Source organism: Somniosus microcephalus, chromosome 1 (genome assembly GCF_052327205.1).
Source record: "Somniosus microcephalus isolate GS21.2 chromosome 1, FLI_Smic_1.0, whole genome shotgun sequence".
Lineage (NCBI taxonomy): Eukaryota > Metazoa > Chordata > Chondrichthyes > Squaliformes > Somniosidae > Somniosus > Somniosus microcephalus.
Genome location: NC_140987.1, coordinates 299,732,411 through 299,751,644, shown reverse-complemented (window position 1 = coordinate 299,751,644; position 19,234 = coordinate 299,732,411).

Below are 19,234 nucleotides of genomic sequence, written 5' to 3'. Positions count from 1 at the left end.
TCCATGAAACTACACTTACTCCATTTCAGGCGTAGCCCCGCCTCTTCCAGCTGCTGTAGCACTTTGTCCAGTGTTTTTAAGTGATCCTGATCGTCACTTCCTGTTAGCAGGATATCATCTAAGTACACAGCCACCTTTGGAATGCCCTGCAGAATGCCCTCCATAGTCCGTTGGAATATTGCTGGGCTAGAACTGACACCAAATGGTAACCTGGCATACGTGAACAGCCCCTTGTGCGTGTTCACTGTGACAAACTTTTTTGATTCTTCATCTAGCAATATCTGCTGATACGCATGACTCATGTCCAGTTTGCTGAATCTTTCTCCCCCAGCGAGCGATGTTAACATGTCCTCCATTCTCGGAATGGGGTACTGTTCCAGTGATGATACTCTGTTCACTGTTAACTTATAGTCACCACACACCCTTACGTTACCATCGGGCTTCAATACCGGGACTGTTGGTGCCGCCCAGTCTGAAAATTTCACTGGTTCTATTACTTTGTCCCTTAGCAGGCGATCTAGTTCCACCTCAGCCTTGGTTTTCATTGCAAAAGGTACCAACCTTGGTTTAAAGAAACGAGGTGTGGCATCACTGGCTACATGAATCTTGGCTGTGGCTCCCCTTATGGTGCCCAGTTCGTCCTTGAACACTAACTCATGCTTCATCAGCACTTCTTGCAGTGCCTCTGTACTGCCCTCCATTTTATTCATTGCCTGCCAGTACACACTCAACTCACTGATCCACCCTTGCCCTAACAGGTTTGGCCCTGACCCTGCTACCACTACCACCGTAAGCTCTTTAGTGACTCCTTTGTGTTCCACTTGTACTTCGGCCGCCCCCAAAATGTCCACCTTCTGTCCTGTGTAGGTTTTGAGACTAATGGGGCATGTACCTAGCTCTGGTACTTTTGCTTCCCCCCATAGCTTGGCGTACTCAGTCTGCGACATTATGGTTACACTACATCCGGTGTCAATCTCAAACTTTACTTGACCACCGTTCACTATCAAATATTGAGTGAGAGGGGGTACGTTGGGCCTTGAAGTGTCTATACTGTATACAGTGAAAACCTCCTCACTAGACTCACTAGACTCTTCCTCCTCTTGTATGTAATTTGCCAGCTTTGTGTACTTCTCCCTCCCCCCTTTTGCATGCTTTGCCCCTTTAGCACTGCTTCTCTCACTCACTGGCCTTTTACAGACTTTCTTTAAGTGCCCTATTTTTCCACAATTGTGGCACTTTGCCTTTGCAAACCTGCAGTCCTTTGCATAATGGCTTGTCCCGCCACATCGGTAGCAATCCCCAACCCCGACTGGTGGACTTTTCGCGCCAGCTTCCATCTTGAAAACAGCTCCTTCCCCTGGTTTACTCCAATTCTCCTTGCTCATACTGTTTAAGTCCTTAATGTCCTTGTTAGCTGTCTCCATGGCTTGTGCTTTTTTAAGTGCCGTCTCAAACATTAATCCTTCTTCTGACAGCAACCTTTGCTGTATACTGTCGTCGTTAACTCCGCATACAAGTCTGTCCCTTAACATGACTGTGAGCGCATTTCCAAAATTACAGTCCTGTGCGAGCTTCCGAAGCTCCTCCACATACTCGGTAACGCTTTCTTCCGGCCTCCTAATCCTCGAATTGAAGTTCCATCTCTGTACTATTTCACTAGGTTTCGGATTGAAATGATTCTTTAGTAGACTCACCAACTCGTCAAAAGATTTTTCTCCTGGCCGCTCCGGGCTCAGCAGATTCCTCATCCGTGTATAGGTTTGCGCTCCCACACAACTCAGTAAAATGGCCCTTTTCTTTTCAGCACTGTCCACCTCGTTTGCCATAAAGAAATGACTCAGTATTTCAATATGCTCCTCCCAAGACTGCGACTTGCTGTCGAAAGGTGCCACGGAGCCTACCGTTCCTGCCATCCTTGGAGTCCGGTCACTTCAGCCAAAAAATCAAACTCTGTTTCGATTCCCATGGCCTAGCCTCGTGCTTTTCCGACTAGTTTGCTAACCAACCCGAGCTCCTCTTCCGAATACTCCAAAACTCCTCCGTCCTTTATTCTCATCGCCATATGTGGTATCTTGAGCTGGCCATAGATGGAGACAGACACAGGTTAACTCCGTAAAATGGTTTAATCAACACTTGCACATAAAAGCTTCTGCCATGAGGCAGCAAAAACAATGAGTACCACAGTACAGATCAGACTTAACTCAGGAGGGCAATTGCCACAGCACCACCTGGTGGATCAGGTTACTCATAACCTCCCAGGTTACTACACAGATAATAATCTGCCTTCCTGTTTTTGACAGCAAAGTGGATAACCTCGCATTTATCCACATTATATTGCATCTGCCATGCTTCTGCCCAATCACCCAACCTGTCAAAATCATCCTGGAGTTTCTCGGCATCCTCCTCACAGCACACACGCCCACCCAGCTTTGTGTCGTCTGCAAACTTGGAGATATTACATCTAGTTCCCTTGTCTAGATCATTAATATATAGTGAATAGCTGGGGTCCAAGGACCGATCCCTGCGGTACCCCAATAGTCACTGCCTGCCACTCGGAAAAAGACCCATTTATTCCAACTCTTTGCTATCTGTCTGCCAACCAGTTCTCTATCCAAGTCAATACCTTGCCCCCAATCCCATGTACCTTAACTTTACACGCTAATCTCTTATGCAGGACCTTATCGAAAGCCTTTTGAAAGTCCAAATACACCACATCCACTGGTTCTCCCTTATCTATTTTACCAGTTACATCCTCAAAAAATTCCAGGAGATTAGTCAAGCATGATTTACCTTTTGTAAATCCATGTTGACTTTGATCGATCCTGTCACTGTTTTCCAAGTGCTCTGCTATTACATCTTTTATAATGGACTCTAGCATTTACCCCACTACTGATGTCAGGCTTACCGGTCTGCATTTCCCCGTTTTCTCTCTACCACCTTTTTTGAATAGTGGGGTAACATTAGATACCCTCCAATCCATGGGTACTGTTCCAGATTCCATCGAATGTGTAGAAAATAACCTCTAAATTGTACAATGTAACCTCTCAGCAAACGTACTGTGAACAAACCCTTTCCTACTTGCAGGTAAGAAAGCAGCTGTGAGTAGTTAGTATTTATTTGTATCTTTCCCTGAGATTGATTCAGCACCCTCAATTGCCACTGTGCACTCACCTTGGTTTCACTGGTGAGTTCCAGGAAGCCCGGGAAACCCACGGACCCGACGTTAAAGTGAAAACAGTGGGTCAGTATCGCTCTGATTGAGTGATGAGCCTATGGAAATTGACAACCTGTCTCTCTCGGGGGTTACGCGCGCAGCCTAATGCGCTGGAGTCAAATGCAGAAGTTGGCGGGTTGGAGCCTGCTTCCCAATGCGTTGTCAATTTCATCGGTTTTAACCCTCTTCCACTTTAAAATTCAGTCCATAGGAACAGGGATAGGCCATTCAGTCTCTCGAGCTTGTTCCACCATTCAATTAGATCATGGCTGATCTGTATCTTAACTCCATTTACCCCTTAATACCCTTGCCGAATAAAAATTTATCAAACTCAGTTTAATATTTTCAATTGACCCCCCATCCTCAACAGCTTTTTGGAGGAAGAGAGTTCCAGATTTCCACCACCCTTTGTGTGATGAAGTGCTTTTTGACATCACCCCTGAATGGTCTAGCTCTAATTTTAAGGTTGTGCCCCTTTGTCCTGGACTCCCCCACCAGAGGAAATAGTTACTACCTACCCCCTATCGAATCCTTTAATAATCTTAAACATTTCAATTATATCACCTCTTAATCTTCTACACTCAAGGGAATACAAGCCTAGCCTGTGCAACCAGTCCTCATAGTTTTAACCCTTTTAGCCCTGGTATCATTCTGGTGAATCTGCGCTGCACCCTCTCCAAGGCCAATATATCCTTCCTGAGGTGCGGTGCCCAGGACTGAATGCTATACTCCCGACGGGGTCTAACCAGAGCTTTATACAACTGTAGCGTAACATCCATCCCTTTGTATTCCACCCCCTTGAGATGAAGGCTAGAGATTCTGAAGGGAATTAACAAAGCTGAGGCAGGTAAACTGTTCGCTATAGTGAAAGACTTAAATTTTAGGAATACACGTTAAAAAGCAGGAAGTTTGGAAGTCAGGCAGAAGTAGAGATGTAAAATGAGTTGTCCCGGTAAGGTTAATGGCATGCACAGAAAATGGGGTGAAGAGTGCCATGGTTTGGGAGTCTCTTGCCATGTTTTCCATGGAAAGGACTTGGAAATGAGTTATGTTAATATGTGTATTGATGTGCCTCAATAATTCCGAGACTCGATGTTAGCGAAACAAAACAAGGCTTTTATTAACTTAGAAGGTAACACATAGTGGAGAGAGGTATCTTCCATCCGGAGGGCTGCAGTACTGGATATGAGGCCAGACTGAGCTTGCTTACATAGGGGCCAGGTATGGGCGGAGCCCTACACACAACACATTCCAATATACAATACAATGGTGAGGAAACGGAACTGGGGGAAGGGAAATGAAACTGAAACCGACCACAGTCACAGGCAGTGATGAATGGAATATTTCATCACATTCACCCCTTCTATAGATTTAGTCTGTTCGGGGGTTTGATAGTCCTCTGCGACCGACATGGCTGTTGCGGTGCCGCGGGTGTCGGCTGGGTGTCCCCTGTAGCCTCCTGGGTCTCTGCCGGGGGTGCCGCCAGGGTTGTTGAAGGGGTAGTTGGTGGGGGTGCCGTTGGTCGATGTTCTTCCGGGGGTGATGAAAGAGTAGTGGGTGGGTAAGAGTCGCTGCGATCGTTGTCGCTGCTATCGCCGTGGTTGTTGTCGTTACCGGCTGGGGCGACGTCTTTTATGGACACGGTGTCCTCCCTTCCGTAGGCGTGCCAGACATATGCGTATTGGGGGTTGGCGTGGAGTAGGTACACTGGCTCCACGAGAGGGTCCGTCTTGTGGCCCCTCACATGCCTTCGCACGAATACTGGACCTGGGGTGGAGAGCCATGACGGCATGGATACGCCTGAGGTGGATTTCCGGGGAAAGACAAACATTCGTTCATGAGGCATGGCATTAGTGGCAGTACACAATAGTGACCGTATCGAATGGAGCACATCCGAGAGGACTTCCTGCCAGCGGGAGATAGGGAGGCCCTTGGTCCTTAGAGCTAGAGTGACTGCTTTCCATACTGTCCCGTTCTCTCGCTCCACTTGGCCGTTACCCCGGGGGTTGTAGCTGGTGGTACGGCTCGTGGCGATCCCCCTGGACAGCATGTACTGGCGTAGCTCTTCACTCATGGAGGACGCCCCCCTATCCGTATGGATGTAGCTCGGCATACCGAACAGGCAGAACAGGCTGTTGAGGCATTTAATGACCGTGGCGCTGGTCATGTCTGGGCAGGGGAAGGCGAATGGGAACCGGGAGTATTCGTCCACAATGTTCAGGAAGTAAACATTGCGGTCGACGGACGGGAGGGGGCCCTTGAAATCTAAGCTGAGCCGCTCAAAGGGCCGTGTGGCTTTGATTAAGTGGGCTCTATCTGGGCGGTAGAACCGAGGCTTGCACTCAGCGCAAGTGCGGCAGTTCCTGGTCAGAGACCGAACTTCCTCAATCGAGTAGGGTAAGTTACGGGACTTTATGAAGTGGAACAGCCGCGTGACCCCTGGGTGGCAGAGGTCGTTGTGGAGGGTCTATAGCCGATCCCCGGTGGCGCTGGCACACATCCCTCGTGAGAGGGCGTAAGGGGATTCGTTAAGGGCCCCTGGCCGGTAAATGATGTCATACTCGAAGGTGGAGAGCTCGATCCGCCACCTAAGAATCTTATCATTTTTAATCTTCCCCCTCTGTTTATTATTGAACATAAACGCTACCGACCGCTGGTCGGTAAGTAGGGTGAAGCGTTTGCCGGCTAGGTAGTGGCGCCAGTGGCGCACTGCCTCCACGATGGCTTGGGCCTCCTTTTCCACGGAGGAGTGTCTGATCTCGGGCCCTTGGAGGGTCCTCGAGAAGAAAGCTACGGGCCGCCCCGCCTGGTTGAGGGTGGCCGCCAAGGCGAAGTCAGACGCATCACTTTCCACTTGAAAGGGAGTGTTCTCGTCCACTGCCTGTAGCATGGCCTGCTCAATATCCTGCTTAATGCTTTTGAAGGCGGCGTGGGCCTCAGCAGAGAGCGGAAAAGAGGATGCTTTCAAGAGGGGGTGGGCTTTGTCGGAGTAGTTGGGGACCCATTGGGAATAATAGGAAAATAACCCCAGGCACCTTTTCAGGGCTTTGGGAGTGTTGGGAAGGGGCAGCTCCCGTAGGGGGCGCAATCGGTCGGGGTCTGGTCCGATTTCCCCATTCTCCACCACGCTGCCTAGTATGCAGAGGCGCGTGGTGTTGAAAATGCACTTGTCCTCGTTGTAGGTGAGGTTGATTTTTTGTGCGGTTTCCAGGAACCTCTCGAGGTTCGAGTCGTGATCCTGCTGGTTGTGACCACAGATGGTGACGTTGTCGAGGTAGGGGAAGGTTGCCTGCAAGTGGTGGTCATCGACCATGCGGTCCATCTCCCTCTGGAAGACCGAGACCCCATTCGTCACCCCAAAGGGGACTCTGAGGAATTGGTAGAGGCGTCCGTTCGCCTCAAAGGCGGTGTACGGGCGGTCCTCTGGTCTGATAGGGAGCTGGTGGTACGCTGACTTAAGGTCGATGGTGGAGAACACCCGGTATTGGGCGATTTGGTTCACCATTTCTGATATGCGGGGTAGCGGGTAGGCGTCTAGTTGGGTGTACCTGTTGATCGTTTGGCTATAGTTGATCACCATCCGTTTCTTCTCGCTACCCCTTACCACTACCACTTGGGCGCGCCACGGGCTGTTGCTGCGTTCAATAATGCGCTCTTTCAGGAGCCTGTCTACCTCGGTCGCGATAAACCACCTGTCCTCCCAGCTGTACCTCCTGCTTTTGGTCGCTATTGGCCGGCTGTTAGGGGTAAGGTTCGCGAATAGCGAAGGCGGCTTTACCTTCAGGGTAGCCAGACCGCACACTGTGAGGGGCGGCTGGGACCCACCGTACTTGAGCGTGATGCTTTGGTGGTTGCACTGGAAATCCAGGCCCAAGATCACGCTCGCACATAGATTCTTCATGATTAATACTTTAAAATTATCATATACAGTTCCGTTAACGGACAATTGTACCGTGCAGTAACCCAGAATAGTCGATGTCTGGGTTTTATCAGCCATAGAGATGGTACCCTGAGTAGGGACCACCTTTAGGGAGAGTTGTTGTGCCAGTTCAGGGTGGATAAAACTCTCCGTGCTTCCACTGTCAATTAAACATTTAACCCTGCACCCGTTTACCTCGATGTCCACCATTGATTTGGATAGCGGGTGCGGCCTGGTCTGGTCCACTGTGACCGATGCCACTGTAGGGCCCTGATCGAGACAAGATGGCGTCCACGCTGTCTGCTCATAAGATGGCGGACCCCACGAGGTCGGGCAAGATGGCGTCCAAGATGGCCGCTCCCACGGCGCGCACGCGGCGGTGGCGGGTTTTCCGGCGGTTGGTTTTCCGGCGGGGTTCCCTCTGCACACCTTCCCGAAGTGCCCCTTCTTACCGCACTTAAAGCAGGTGGTGCCTTTCGCCGGGCACAGGTTTCTGGTGTGCTTTGGCTGCCCGCAGAAGTAGCAGTTGGGTCCCCGACGCGTCGCGGCTGGTGTAGGGCTTCTGGGGGGAGAGCGGGGCCCCGACGGTGTCGGGCTGCCGGGCGGGGAAGATGCCTTCCAAGATGGCGGCGCCCTTGGTGCACACGTGGCGGCGTGGACGGCGCGGGCTGATGAGTAGGCATCCGAGTTTCTCTGGGCCACATCCAGGGATCGCGCGGTGTCCGCAGCCTGTTTCAGGTCCAATCCCGTTTTTTCCAGCAGTCTTTGCCGGATGTAAGTGGAGCTGAAGCCTGTGATAAAGGCATCGCGAACAAGCTCGTCAGTGTACACTGTGGCTTTTACATCACGGCACTTGCAGTCTTTGCCAAGCATTTTCAGGGTGCCTAGGAACTCCTCCACCGATTCCCCAGGTCGCTGTGCGCGAGTAGCGAGCAGATGCCTAGCATACACCTCATTCGTAGGCTGCTGGTAATGCGCCTTTAAGATGTCGCAGGCGGCCAGGTACCTGTCGGCGTCTTGGATGAGGGGGTAAACCCGGTGGCTTACCCAATGCCGCAGAATTCCGAGTTTCATACTCGCAGCGTCTGTAGCGTCTTTGACGGCTGCGGAATTGTCCAGGAAGAATTCCATACACATAAACCAGTGTCCGAAGCGTGCTGATGCGTCCGGAGCATGCTGATCCAAATCCAAACGTTTGGGTTTCAGGAGTTGATCCATTGTGTTGAAAAATAAGTTAATAAAATTGATGTGCCTCAATAATTCCGAGACTCGATGTTAGCGAAACAAAACAAGGCTTTTATTTACTTAGAAGGTAACACGTAGTGGAGAGAGGTATCTTCCATCCGGAGGGCTGCAGTACTGGATATGAGGCCAGACTGAGCTTGCTTACATAGGGGCCAGGTATGGGCGGAGCCCTACACACAACACATTCCAATATACAATACAATGGTGAGGAAACGGAACTGGGGGAAGGGAAATGAAACTGAAACCAACCACAGTCACAGGCAGTGATGAATGGAATATTTCATCACATGTATTTTTAGCAAAAGATTGCCTGTTAGCTTCCAAAAATAGTTTTTGTTGTGGTGTGTATTTATGGGCAGATGAATACTATTTACAATGCAAGTTCACTCACACCCAAACAATGGCCAATTCATTAGACATGTTTGGTCATTCAGAAGGACACATTCCATCTTGGTGTGAAGGGAGCGAACTAATCTTCTGGGTGGTAGGATAAGGGTACAGTGAAATTGTGGTTTTAATTTAAGTTGAACGATCCACCGATGCAGGCTAGCATATACACGTTTCTTATTTTTGTAATAGTTTCGTAATGCTAGCGTTAACGCAGTCCGCTTTCATTCATCTTCTTAGGCTATCCCTCGGAACCAAGGATGACTTGCTTCCACACTAAAAATGAGTTCTCAGGTGACTGATGAGTCCAATGCGGGACCCACAGTCTCTGTCACAGGTGCAGCAGATGGTGGTTGAAGGGGCTGTTTGCACTTGGCTTCCGGCGAAGAGGCTCGAGGTGTTCAGCGCCTTCCCGGATGCTTCTCCTCCACTTTGTGTGGTCTTGGGCCAGGGATTCCCAGGTGTCGGTGGGGATGTTGCACTTTTTCAAGGAGGCTTTGAGGGTGCCCTTGAAGTGTTTCCTCTGCCCACCTGGGGCTCTCTTGCCATGTCGGAGCTTTGAGTAGAGCGCTTGTTCTGGGAGTCTCATATCGGGCATGCGGACGCTTTCATAGAGATTGAAGGAGTACACGCGTGTAAAACACAGAGGCCCAGTACACAACACGAGGAAGTTTCATCGTTACATTCCAGGATTTTGCTACCATACTGGTAGCTATAGGAGATTGGGAGTCAACTTCTGTAAGAAACAGGTGACCAGACTGCTTAAGGGAGTAAACAACACCACTGAACTCAGGAGGATATCTGCGGCAGAACTGAATTTATAACAACGTTACCAGTAGATGGAGAAAGAGGGATATTGAGTGAGAGAGACTTGCATTTATATAGCACCTTTCACAACCATTGGATTACTTTTGAAGTGGAGTCACTGTTGTAATATAGGAAACACAGCAGCCAATTTGCACACAGCAAGGTCCCACAAACAGCAATGTGATAATGACCAGATAATCTGTTTTTGTTATGTTGGTTGAAGGATTAATATTGGCCAGGGCACCTGGGATAGCTCCCCTGCTCTTCTTTGAAATAGTGCCATGGGATCTTTTACATCCAACTGGGAGAGGTGCCATCTCATACGAAAGACACCTCCGACAGTGCAGCACTCCCTCAGCACTGCACTGTCAGCCTAGCAGCTTTATGTGCTCAAATTCCTGGAGTGAGAATTGAACCCACAGCCTTCTTGACTCAGAAGCGCGTGTGCTACCCATTAAGCCACAGCTGACACTGAAGAAGGTTAAGCAATCAAAAAGAGGTGGTCCTGTTGAGTCAAGTAGCCTTTTCCTGTTCCTAAAACACCCTACATTGTGATACAACATGGAACAAACAAGCAATTCTGTATAATATGAGATCTTGCTGCATGAAACCCTTCATTCTTTGTATCTGAGCTTCACTCCAAATTAAGTGAAAGCAAAAAGTAAATGGTTACACATCACTTGACCCCAGCTGTTTTATCATTTATTTATGTGCTCTGATACAAGAAAAATAGAAGACTTCAGATACAATACTTTCTAGCCTTCCAAATAACTCATTCGGTTGCACATCCAGCACTAAGCCAGGTAATGACACACAATGAGCACTTAATACAAGGTGATGATTTTGTTGAGGAGATTGGTATAACAGGTCTGACCTGTAAACCAATATAGATTCCCACTGATTTAAGATGGCAGTTTCAATTCCATGCTTCTTAGCCTGGGCCATAAAATCTTTACTATACCACAAGGCAAGTGGAGACTAGAAGAGATAATATTTAGAAAACAATTTGTGATGCTGAGTAAAGTAAAATCTTTTTGATTGTGGAACTGGCATTCTAGTAAAAAAAGTCGTGCTCACATGAATAAAAGCTGTTTAAACTTATAAGCTTCCTTGCCCATTTTGAGCTCCTTGAAATCTGAAGAAATCCTTTTCCCTTTGCATGACATATTTGTGCAATGCACCAACTTTTCCATCTCCTGATAATGTACCTGAGGATATCTTATAAATGGTGAAGGGTTTCTGTGGAAAAAGTGCTGCCTCGCGTTAATTTCCAACTTCCAGAAAATTACTTTTAAAACAAACATAGCCAGAGAATCACCTGCAATGGCTTTTCTTCCCGCTCCTGCATCATTACCTCTGGTGTCCTCCATGGATCTATCCTTGGCCCCCCTCCTATTTCTCGTCTACATGTTGCCCCTTGGCGACATCATCCGAAAACACACCATCAGTTTCCACATGTACACCGACGACACCCAGCTCTACCTCACTACCACTTCTCTCAACCCCACCACAGTCTCTAAATTGTCAGACTGCTTGTCCGACATACAGTTCTGGACGAGCAGAAATTTTCTCCAATTAAATATTGGGAAGACCGAAGCCATTGTTTTCGGTCCCCACCACAAACTCCGTTCCCTAGCCACTGACTCCATCCCTCTCCCGAACATTTGTCTGTTCACAACCTTGGTATCATACTTGACCCTGAAATGAGCTTCTGACCACATATCCGCAACATAACTAAGACCGCCTATTTCCACCTCCGTAACATCGCTCTGCCCTTTCCTCAGCTTATCTGCTGCTAAAACCCTTATTACCTTTGTTACTTCTAGATTTGACTATTCCAACGTACTCCTGGCTGACTTCCCACATTCTACCCTATGTAAACTTGAGGTCATCCAAAACATGGCTGCCCATGTCCTAACTCGCACCAAGTCCCATTCACCCATCTCCCCTGTGCTCACTGACCTTCATTGGCTCCTGATTAAGCAACGCCTCGATTTCAAAATTCTCATCCTTGTTTTCAGATCCCTCCATGGCCTCGTCCCTCCCTATCTCTGTATTCTCATCCAGCCCCACGACCCCCCGAGATATCTGTGCTCCTCTAATTCTGGCCTCTTCAGCATCCCTGATTATAATCGCTCAACCATTGGTGGCCATGCCTTTTGTTGGCAAGGCCCTAAGCTCTGGAATTCCCTCCCTAAACCTCTCCACCTCACTCCCTCTCTTTCCTCCTTTAAGACGCTCCTTAAAACCTACCTCTTTCACCAAACTTTTGGTCACCTGCCCTAATTTCTCCATATTTGGCTCGGTGTCAAATTTTTGTCTTATAATGCTCCTGTGAAGCGCCTTGGGACATTTTACTACGTTAAAGGCGCTATATAAATACAAGTTTTTATTGTTGTTGATGATGTGAATTGCAAATATGCTGTCTATGTAACTAGATTTTATTTTCCTTCTAGTTTTATTTTCTCACATGAATGATACTGTGTTTCTACAAGAATATATATATGTACCCAAAAAAACATGAAAGATGCACATTTAAAAAGCTCCTAAGATCACAGTACATCCGTGGAACTGTACACTGCTACGAGGATCTCAATATGATACTAACATTTCCTTGCTTACCTCTCAATTGCTGGGGACTAGTTTTTTGCTCTCTCTCCATGATCTGCCATGCACTACACACGTACATCTGTTACTTCAGCAATTGATAGAGATGGTCCTGCACCATGAATAAATTTGCACCTATTTTGTAAGAAAGTGTGACTGTGACTTTTCTCATTTGCACCTTTATTTTAAAGCACTGTGATTTGCAACAGATTTACTCCAAAACAAACTGTCCAAAGACATCAGAATTTTCAGTGGAAGAATGGAAAAAATGGGGCTGATCAGAAATGTCCCTGGTGGGGCGCAGACACAGATCTAAAAATGTAAAAGGGTATAAAAGTAATTTCCGCAAAGTAGAAATGTGACCTAAAAGCACAGCAAAATTGGCAGAATGGTCCTTTTTAGAGGGAGAATACCAATACTGAAGTTTATACATCGCATTTCAGAATTATTAGTAATCTACCCCTAGTCCTATAGCATTGTGTAATATGATGCACCACTTTTGGGATACAGAACTTCTCAGTCAAAAGCGCTAAATTAATAAATTGGATTTCTTCTTTTAACAAAGGAAGTCCAGAACTATAACGTGCTATAATAGGAGGGATATACCCCATACAGTTACAAACCATTGGTATGAAATTAACTTAATAATGCTCTCTTTTTAGCAAACAAACAGAAGGTTTCCGTGCAAGCCAGATTGAAAGCAACAGTTTGTGAGCTGCCATTTCCAGAATGCCAAGGGAGAGTAACAGTGAAAACTACAAGTCTCACTGAGTTTTATTTCACTGCCAGGTTTTTGTCCCCAGCAATCGGTTATCCTACAAGACACTTACATAAAGTAAAATAAAGCAATTATACCAGTTGTGGCCAGGATTCATTTTTCTAGTTATAACCCAGAACAATAATAAAACAAATTAACAATCTCACCAGGTATAATCAGAAATGCTGGTATGGCATCAATAAATGTTACAGTGGTAAAGACCTTACAAAAAATCTCATTAAAGTTCCACTACATCAAAATAAAATCCTGTCAAAATAACTTCAAAGGAGATAAAGGCATAATGAATGAGAAAAGGCCACACAATCCCTCCTTCCAACAGACTACAATTGTACATTTATCAACGGTGTATTAAACCAATATTGGAAAATATAGCTTTGCATTGTAATGTACAATTTTCATCATCATAGAATCTAACCGACTTTCTTGGTTTAAAACAAATTCAAATAATCTCATAACTTGGAATTTAAAGGTTTGCAAAGCATCTCTTCAATGGATCTATGTCCCAAATTCCCACACAACATTCCAAAGGAAGCCTTCTTTTTACTTCAAAATCCCTCCAGATGTATCCCAGTATTTGATTAACCTTGTAAATAACAGCCTTACATTGATTTAATTTGTTGATATTATTATGAATATTCTCCTCCATATTGTTTATGAATAGCATCAAAAGTCACTGACCCAGAGATAGAGCTAAAGAATGAAAGAATTAGGACAACCCAAAGTACTCCACATTCACTTAATTACTTTTTGAAGAGCAGTCGTTATAGTTATGTAGGCAAACTTATCATTTTTTGATTGCTGGTGACATTGAAACATAGGCTTTTACATCGGATTATATAGGATATAGGGCACAGAAACAGGCCATTCAGCCCAACCAATCTATGCTGGCGTTTATGCTTCACTCGAGCCTCCTCCCATCTTTCCTCATCTAAACCTATTAGCATAACCCTCTTTTCCCTTCTCCCTCATATGCTTATCTAGCCTCCCCTTAAATGCATCTATACTATTTGCTTCAACCACTCCCTGTGGTAGCGAGTTCTACATTCTCACCACTCTCTGGGTAAAGAAGTTCCTTCTGAATTCCCTATTGGATGTCTTGGTGGCTCTCTTATATTGATGACCTCTAGTTATGCTCTTCCCCACAAGTGGAAACACTCTCTTTGTATCCACCCTATCAAAACTTTTCATAATTTTAAAGACCTCTATTAGGTCACCCCTCAGCCTTCTCTTTTCAAGAGAAAAGAGACCCAGCCTGTTCATCCTTTCATGATAGGTATACCCTCGCATTTCTGGTATCATCCTTGTAAAACTATTTTGCACCCTCTCCAGTGCCTCTATATCCTTTTTATAATATGGTGACCAGAACTGCATGCAGTACTTCAAGTGTGGTCTAACCAAGGTTCAATACAAGTTTAGTACAACTTCTCTACTTTTCAATTCAATCCCTCTAGAAATAAACCTTAGTGCTTGGTTTGCTTTTTTATGGCCTTGTTAACCTGCATCGCTACTTTTAGTGATTTGTGTATTTGCACTCTGAGATTCCTTTGCTCCTCTACCCCACTTAGATTCATATTTTTCAAGTAATATGTGACCTCCCTATTTTTCTTACCAAAATGTAATACCTCACATTTATCTGTGTTGAATTTCATTTGCCAATTATATGCCCATTTTTCAAGTTTATTAATGTCCTCCTGTAATTTGTTGCAGTCCTCCTCAGTATAAATTATCCCCCCATTTGGTGCCATCTGCAAATTTAGAAATTGTGTTTTTGATTCCAAAGTCTAAATCATTAATATAAATTGTGAACAACAGTGGTCCCAGCACTGATCCTTGTGGAACATCACTTCCTTCCTTCTGCCACTCTGACTAGCTACCCTTTACCCCAACTCTCTGCTTTCTGTCTTGAAGCCAGCTAGTTATCCATTATGCTACTTGTCCCCTGACTCCGCATGCTCTGACCTTATTCATTAGTCTATTATGTGGTACCTTATCGAAGGCCTTTAGAAAATCTAGATAAATTACATCTACTACATTACCCTTGTCTACTCTCTCTGTGACCACTTAAAAAAATTCAATGAGGTTGGTCAAGCAAGACTTTCCCTTTTGAAATCCATGATGATTATTCATTATTATATTTATGGTTTCTAGATGTTCATCTATTTTCTCCTTTAGTAGGAATTCCATTATTTTTCCAACCACCGATGTTAAGCTGACTGGTCTATAGTTCCCTGGACAAGTTCTATCCCCCATTCTTAAATATAGGTATTATTTTAGCCATCCACCAGTTCTCTGGCACTACACCTTTTTCTAATGAATTATTAAATATGTGTAGTATTGCCTCTGCTATCTCTTCTCTAGTTTTTTTTAAAATGCGCGGATGTAATTAATCCTGATCAGGGTTTTTATCCTCTTTGAGTTTGATTAGTTTATTTCATATTTCTCCTCTTTTTATTTTAAATGCAGTTATCTCATTTCTAATCTCATCATCCAATGTCATATCCACCTGTTCTGTCTCCCTGGTAAATATTGAAGCAAAGTAATTATTTAATTATTTAATATTCCCATCCCAACTTTACTTTTTTTATTTATGTGCCTGTAAAATATTTTACTATTTTGTTTTATATTCCTTGATAATTTAATTTCATATTTCCTTTTTGCGTTTTTGATTGTTTTTTTACTTCTCTCCTAATCTCTTCGTATTCTCCCTTATCATGCTCTCCCCTGCTGTCCATGTACTTAGTGTATGCCTCTTTCTCTACCCTCAATTTTTCCCTTATGTCTTTATTCATCCATGGTGTCTCATTAGTGTTTAGCTTGTTCTTGTTTTTTAGCGGAATATATTTTTCCCGGATTCTGTTGAACACCGATTTAAATATTTCCCATTGCTGTTCTACATAATGGTCTGCCAATATTGTTGTCCCTTTTATTTTCCCAAGTTCTAATCTCTGCCCCACCAAATTGGCTTTTCTCCAATCTACTACTCTGGTCTTCATCATATTTATATCCTTCTCAATCATTATCTTTAAGCATTTTATATGATGGTCACTATTGCCTAGATGTTCCCCTACTTTTACTCTCTTACCTGCTCTGGTTCATTCCCCATTGGTAGATGCAATAGTGCATTCTCCCCTGTTGGGCTTCTTACATATTGGGTTAGAAAGCAGTCCAGTACACATTGAACTTAAATCGCTTGCCCCCTTTACCTACCTCTTCTGGCCAATTAATATCAGGGTAGTTGAAATACCCTACGATTATAATTCTATATTTTCTTACACATTTCCCTAATTTGTCTGCATATTTCTTCCTCCACCAATCTTCTACTATTAGGTGGTCTGCAGACTACACCTATTAGTGTGATTGATCATTTATTACACATGGGAATATGATGTTGTGGTATCAACTGAGACTGGCTCAAAAAAGGGCAGGATTGGGTATTAATATTGCTGGTTATAAAGTGTTCAGAAAAGATAGAGAAGGAAAGATAGGAGGTGGTGTGGCAGTATTGGTCAAGGAGAATGTTACAGTGCTGGAGAGGGAGGATGTCTTGGAGGGGTCAAGGACAGAATCTATATGTCGAGCGTTAAGAAATAATAGAGGTACCATTACACTACTAGGTGTATTCTATAGACCACCAGCTAGTGGGAATGATATGGAGGAGCAAATTTGCAGAGAAATTACAGAGAGGTGCAAGAACTATAGAGTAGCAGGGGAATTCAACTATCCTAATATAGACTGGGATCATAATACTGTAAAGGGCAGATAAGGGGAAGAATTTCTGAAGTGTGTTCAGGAGAACTTTCTTGATCAATACGTTTCCAGCCCAATGAGGGAGGAGGCATTGCTGGATCTGGTTCTGGGGAAAGAGGTGGGGCAAATGCAGCAAATGTCAGTAGAGGAACATTCAGGGAAAAGTCATCGTAGTATTGTGGTAAACCACTGTTTGTATTCCTGTTTGTCCTGTTTGTATTCCACTGTGTACATGCCTGGACATGCCTCGGCTGACTCCTCCCACAGGTCCTAGTATAAAGGTGACTGCTCCCCAGCCCTTGGTATCCTGGACCGGTCGACCACTCGAGGCAGACCTCCATTCTGTTGTTAATAAAAGCCTTTAGTTACTCTTCTAACTCTCAGTCTTTTATGAGTAATTGATAGCGCATCAATTTTATTAACAACATTTTTATAATGGAGAAGATCCTCACACCAGCATGCCTGGACTTAGATCATCGGGAGGCGGACTCATCCACCAAGTTTACTCACTGGCTTAAGTGTTTCGAAAAATTCCTGACCGCCTCCGAAGCAATCAAATCGGACGAGGACAAACTGGATGTCCTGACCTCCAAAGTGAACCACCGAGTGTACTCGGTCATCCAAGACGCGACCTCGTACGCGGATGCTATCAAGCTCCTCAAGGACCAGTACACGCGCCCAGTGAACGAAGTGTACGCCAGGCACCTCCTGGGGAGTCGTAAACAACAACCTGGGGAATCGACCGTGGAATACCTTCAGGCACTGTCTGTGCTTGGCCGGGCCTGTGGTTGTAAGGATGTAAAGGCCGCCGTGTACACAGAGGAACTTATCCGGGACGCTTTTGTAGCAGGCCACAGATCCAATTACACACGACAGCGACTGTTGGAGCAGAGTAACCTCGACCTCAACAAGGCCTCTGAACTCGCACTATCGTTGGATGCAGCCTACCAGGGCATGGATGCCTACTCCTCTGCACCGTGGACGCCGCGGGGAATGACAGCCTGGGACACGGTAGGACCGCCTCATAGCGCCGTGCCACCCCAGCCACACCCCAACAACGGCCCAACTACCGCAGCAGTGTCCCAAGGCCAGACAGCAGTGCCCCAAGGCCAGAAATGCTACTTCTGTGGCCAGGCAAAACACCCCAGAGCGCGCTGCCCGGCGAAAAACGCGATCTGCTCGGGCTGCGGGAAGAAGGGACACTACGCTAGCGTCTGCAGGGCCAAAGCCACCCCGAACCCCAGCAGCGCTGCGTGTGGGCCATGCGGGCCGCCATTTTGGACCTCCCCGGCCGTGTGCGAATCACCGGTACAGCAGCCATTTTGGACGCCTCCAGCCACATGGGGATCATGGACGCCGCCATCTTGGACGACAGCCGGGACGCAGCAGGCCCCCGACACCGCCTCATCTGATACCCGCAGCGACACACCGACCCCTACGCTGGCATCCGTTACACTGGACCAAGCGAGACCGCACCAACTGGCCAGTTCCACAATGGACATTAAGGTAAATGGTCACGATACAATCTGCCTTTTTGACTCTGGGAGCACGGAGAGCTTCATCCACCCCGACACGGTGCGGCGTTGCTCTCTCCCAGTCCTGCCTGCGCAACAGCGGATTTCTATGGCCTCCGAGTCCCAGTCGGCAGACATCGGCGGCTACTGCGTGGTGACACTCGTAGTAGACAGGACCGTGTACGATCATTTTAAACTTCTGGTCCTGCCTGACCTCTGCGCTGCCGTCCTGCTGGGGTTAGATTTTCAGTGCCACCTTAAAAGTGTTACGATGGCGTACGGTGGACCCCTACCCCCACTCACAGTCCGCAGCCAGCAGCTTCCAAATTGCCCGCCGCGCACCAGGTGCAACCTCTCCACACTCAGAGTCACCCCCCCACCACTGTTTGCTAACCTCACCCCCGACTGTAAGCCCATCGCCACAAAGAGCAGGCGATACAGTGCCGGGGACAGGGTTTTCATTAAAACCGAAGTGGAGCGGCTCCTGAAAGAAGGGATTATTGAGGGCAGCACCAGCCCCTGGCGAGCCCAGGTTGTGGTCGTTAAGACCAGCGAGAAGCAGCGCCTGGTCATCGACTACAGCCAGACAATAAATCGCTACACCCTGCTGGACGCCTACCCACTCCCCCGTATAGCTGATATGGTCAACCAGATCGTGCAGTACCGCGTCTTCTCGACCATTGACCTGAAATCAGCGTACCACCAGCTCCCCATCCGCCCTGAGGACCGCCAGTACACTGCCTTTGAGGCAAACGGCCGCCTCTATCACTTCCTTAGGGTTCCCTTTGGCGTCACCAACGGGGTCTCCATCTTCCAAAGGGAGATGGACCGGATGGTAGATCAAAATGCGTTGCAGGCCACTTTCCCATATCTGGACAATGTGACCATCTGCGGCCGTGACTTGCAGGACCATGACGCAAACCTCGAAAAATTCCTCCGCACCGCCCAACTCCTAAACCTGACATATAACAAGGAGAAGTGCATATTCCGCACAAACCGCCTCGCCATCCTTGGCT